A 4,977-nucleotide genomic window follows, 5' to 3' on the forward strand; every position below is an offset into this window, starting at 1 on the left:
TAGGCTTGAAAACACTTCCTCTGCATGCGGTCGTGAGTGGTGTCAGAGCTGTCTTAACAGCAGTGTAGGCCCCTTTGCACAGCAATGCACTGGGCCCCCTACCCACCCATCAGCGGTAGGGGTGGGGGGTTCTATCAGCAGCAGCTTTGAAGTTCCGCGGGCAGAAGGGGTGTTCTATCTTTCGCTCAGTATGTGGGACCTGGAGAAATAATTTCTGCTAATTACTCCTTTACTGCACAGATGGGTCAGGAAGGAGAACACTAAACTGTAGAAGGGGGCATTGGGCTGAATGAAGGGGCCCCGGTACATGATTTCCAGGGTGGCAGGGGTGTTTAATACACAGGGGAGGGGTCAATAGTGGAGTGGGCTTAATATTCATAATTTTCTGGTGGGAGGGCAGTTTGCTTTACTGCAGATATCTCCAGTTCCTGGAAATAGATTTCCTAGCTTTAAAACTAGAGAGTCCAACCTGTCAGGAGGTTCTGGGGACTTGGGGATCAGAGTTCAGGAACCAGAGCAATCCACCGACGAAAATATAAAACTGCATATTAGGCGTGTGGAGCTGGAGCAGGGACCAGCTGCTTGAAAGCTGATATCTCTGGTTCTGAGCATAGTAGAGAAAAGCTGACATTGTTCTCCAGAAGAGGAGAGTCCCAGCTTTTGGAGTATACCCTCAGAAAAACTCTAAGTCAGACAGAACTCGAGATATCTGGCTGGGAAGAGCAATTAACAGGCTTGGATGGGGACCACTGCTTTGAAGTCGGATATCTCTGGTTCCTCAGGGCCGATTTTCAAAAATCTGCTACCCCTGGAAAGAGGGGACCCTCAGCTATCAGCCTAGGACCCTTTTACCCCTGGGGCCCTTGGGCAAGAGCCCATTGAGCCCATACGAAAAGACGGCCCTGAGTGGTGTGTGTGTGTGTGTGTGACAATGGACAATAGGGCTTAGCAGTCACCCTCCTGCATTCAACAATAGTCTCTGTTACTCACTCCAAACATCTCAGGTTATTCCACTCCCTCACTGGTCTCTCAGCTGTTTCAGCTCTCTTCAAAATTTGTGCAGTGTCCGCGCCTCTGGCAATGTCCCTTCCCCAGCGGCAACATCTCACGCCGGCTCTCCTGGTTCTCTTTTACTCACGGAACCACCCCGCTACCTTAGCTCTGTAGCGCTGTCCTCTACTGCCTTGTGTTACTACCTGACTCTCCCTCAATTCAGCTGTGCTGCTCTGCTCCTCGAAACATGCCTACTCCCCGCAATGGCTTCTCTCCAACTCTTCTATCCACGCCTCCTTCTTCACACAAGGCTCCGCCTGCTCTCCTTCTCTATCCAATCTGATCTTGCCACTTCACAAAACAGGACACGTGACCTGACTCTGGTCTATGCCTTAACTCCTGCAGTGCCAGCCATTAAAATGTCAGGTGTAACACTTCCATTACACAGTTTCTGCCAGGGTGCCACACAAACTGAGGTGCCCCATGGCACTTCAGGGGTGCTACGGGGTGGTGGCCCAGAACCAAATAAAATAATTTCTAGTCAATGTAATGCAAAATCAGTGCTGGTGGCTGGCAATCATAAAATATGTGGACAAACCCTGTCTAACACCAAGGTTGGCAGGTAATACGGAATTTAAAGATCTTTTTCTGAATTTATTTAATAGACACTTTTGGCCTAGTGGTTCCATGAAAAAAAAAGGTCATACTATAGAGCTGCGTGATTCAAGGAAGTTTGGGAACCACTGTTTTATAGATTAGTGAATGTATACAAATGTTACGTGTTCAGTGAACATGTGTATGTTTTGTCTTATAAACACTAGGGATGTGCACTTGAAATTTTTCGGGTTTTGTGTTTTGGTTTTGGGTTCGGTTCCGCGGCCGTGTTTTGGGTTCGACCGCGTTTTGGCAAAACCTCACAGAATTTTTTTGTCGGATTCGGGTGTGTTTTGGATTCGGGTGTTTTTTTCAAAAAACCCTAAAAAACAGCTTAAATCATAGAATTTGGGGGTCATTTTGATCCCAAAGTATTATTATCCTCAAAAACCATAATTTCCACTCATTTTCAGTCTATTCTGAATACCTCACACCTCACAATATTATTTTTAGTCCTAAAATTTGCACCGAGGTCGCTGGATGACTAAGCTAAGCGACCCTAGTGGCCGACACAAACACCTGGCCCATCTAGGAGTGGCACTGCAGTGTCACGCAGGATGGCCCTTCCAAAAAACACTCCCCAAACAGCACATGACGCAAAGAAGAAAAAAAGAGGCGCAATGAGGTAGCTGTGTGAGTAAGCTAAGCGACCCTAGTGGCCGACACAAACACCTGGCCCATCTAGGAGTGGCACTGCAGTGTCACGCAGGATGGCCCTTCCAAAAAACACTCCCCAAACAGCACATGACGCAAAGAAGAAAAAAAGAGGCGCAATGAGGTAGCTGTGTGAGTAAGATAAGCGACCCTAGTGGCCGACACAAACACCTGGCCCATCTAGGAGTGGCACTGCAGTGTCACGCAGGATGGCCCTTCCAAAAAACACTCCCCAAACAGCACATGACGCAAAGAAGAAAAAAAGAGGCGCAATGAGGTAGCTGTGTGAGTAAGCTAAGCGACCCTAGTGGCCGACACAAACACCTGGCCCATCTAGGAGTGGCACTGCAGTGTCACGCAGGATGGCCCTTCCAAAAAACACTCCCCAAACAGCACATGACGCAAAGAAGAAAAAAAGAGGCGCAATGAGGTAGCTGTGTGAGTAAGCTAAGCGACCCTAGTGGCCGACACAAACACCTGGCCCATCTAGGAGTGGCACTGCAGTGTCACGCAGGATGGCCCTTCCTAAAAAACACTCCCCAAACAGCACATGACGCAAATAAAAATGAAAGAAAAAAGAGGTGCAAGATGGAATTGTCTTTGGGCCCTCCCACCCACCCTTATGTTGTATAAACAGGACATGCACACTTTAACCAACCCATCATTTCAGTGACAGGGTCTGCCACACGACTGTGACTGAAATGACGGGTTGGTTTGGACCCCCACCGAAAAAGAAGCAATTAATCTCTCCTTGCACAAACTGGCTCTACAGAGGCAAGATGTCCACCTCATCATCATCCTCCGATATATCACCGTGTACATCCCGCTCCTCACAGATTATCAATTCGTCCCCACTGGAATCCACCATCTCAGCTCCCTGTGTACTTTGTGGAGGCAATTGCTGCTGGTCAATGTCTCCACGGAGGAATTGATTATAATTCATTTTAATGAACATCATCTTCTCCACAGTTTCTGGAAGTAACCTCGTACGCAGATTGCTGACAAGGTGAGCGGCGGCACTAAACACTCTTTCGGAGTACACACTTGTGGGAGGGCAACTTAGGTAGAATAAAGCCAGTTTGTGCAAGGGCCTCCAAATTGCCTCTTTTTCCTGCCAGTATAAGTACGGACTGTCTGACGTGCCTACTTGGATGCGGTCACTCATATAATCCTCCACCATTCTTTCAATGGTGAGAGAATCATATGCAGTGACAGTAGTCGACATGTCCGTAATCGTTGGCAGGTCCTTCAGTCCGGACCAGATGTCAGCATCAGCAGTCGCTCCAGACTGCCCTGCATCACCGCCAGCGGGTGGGCTCGGAATTCTGAGCCTTTTCCTCGCACCCCCAGTTGCGGGAGAATGTGAAGGAGGAGATGTTGACAGGTCGCGTTCCGCTTGACTTGACAATTTTGTCACCAGCAGGTCTTTGAACCCCAGCAGACTTGTGTCTGCCGGAAAGAGAGATCCAAGGTAGGTTTTAAATCTAGGATCGAGCACGGTGGCCAAAATGTAGTGCTCTGATTTCAACAGATTGACCACCCGTGAATCCTTGTTAAGCGAATTAAGGGCTCCATCCACAAGTCCCACATGCCTAGCGGAATCGCTCCCTTTTAGCTCCTCCTTCAATGCCTCCAGCTTCTTCTGCAAAAGCCTGATGAGGGGAATGACCTGACTCAGGCTGGCAGTGTCTGAACTGACTTCACGTGTGGCAAGTTCAAAAGGTTGCAGAACCTTGCACAACGTTGAAATCATTCTCCACTGCGCTTGAGACAGGTACATTCCACCTCCTATATCGTGCTCAATTGTATAGGCTTGAATGGCCTTTTGCTGCTCCTCCAACCTCTGAAGCATATAGAGGGTTGAATTCCACCTCGTTACCACTTCTTGCTTCAGATGATGGCAGGGCAGGTTCAGGCGTTTTTGGTGGTGCTCCAGTCTTCTGTACGTGGTGCCTGTACGCCGAAAGTGTCCCGCAATTCTTCTGGCCACCGACAGCATCTCTTGCACGCCCCTGTCCTTTTTAAAAAAATTCTGCACCACCAAATTCAAGGTATGTGCAAAACATGGGACGTGCTGGAATTTGCCCATATTTAATGCACACACAATATTGCTGGCGTTGTCCGATGCCACAAATCCACAGGAGAGTCCAATTGGGGTAAGCCATTCCGCGATGATCTTCCTCAGTTGCCGTAAGAGGTTTTCAGCTGTGTGCGTATTCTGGAAACCGGTGATACAAAGCGTAGCCTGCCTAGGAAAGAGTTGGCGTTTGCGAGATGCTGCTACTGGTGCCGCCGCTGCTGTTCTTGCGGCGGGAGTCCATACATCTACCCAGTGGGCTGTCACAGTCATATAGTCCTGACCCTGCCCTGCTCCACTTGTCCACATGTCCGTGGTTAAGTGGACATTGGGTACAACTGCATTTTTTAGGACACTGGTGAGTCTTTTTCTGACGTCCGTGTACATTCTCGGTATCGCCTGCCTAGAGAAGTGGAACCTAGATGGTATTTGGTAACGGGGGCACACTGCCTCAATAAATTGTCTAGTTCCCTGTGAACTAACGGCGGATACCGGACACACGTCTAACACCAACATAGTTGTCAAGGCCTCAGTTATCCGCTTTGCAACAGGATGACTGCTGTGATATTTCATCTTCCTCGCAAAGGACTGTTGGACAG

This window comes from Pseudophryne corroboree, chromosome 3 (genome assembly GCF_028390025.1).
Source record: "Pseudophryne corroboree isolate aPseCor3 chromosome 3, aPseCor3.hap2, whole genome shotgun sequence".
NCBI lineage: Eukaryota > Metazoa > Chordata > Amphibia > Anura > Myobatrachidae > Pseudophryne > Pseudophryne corroboree.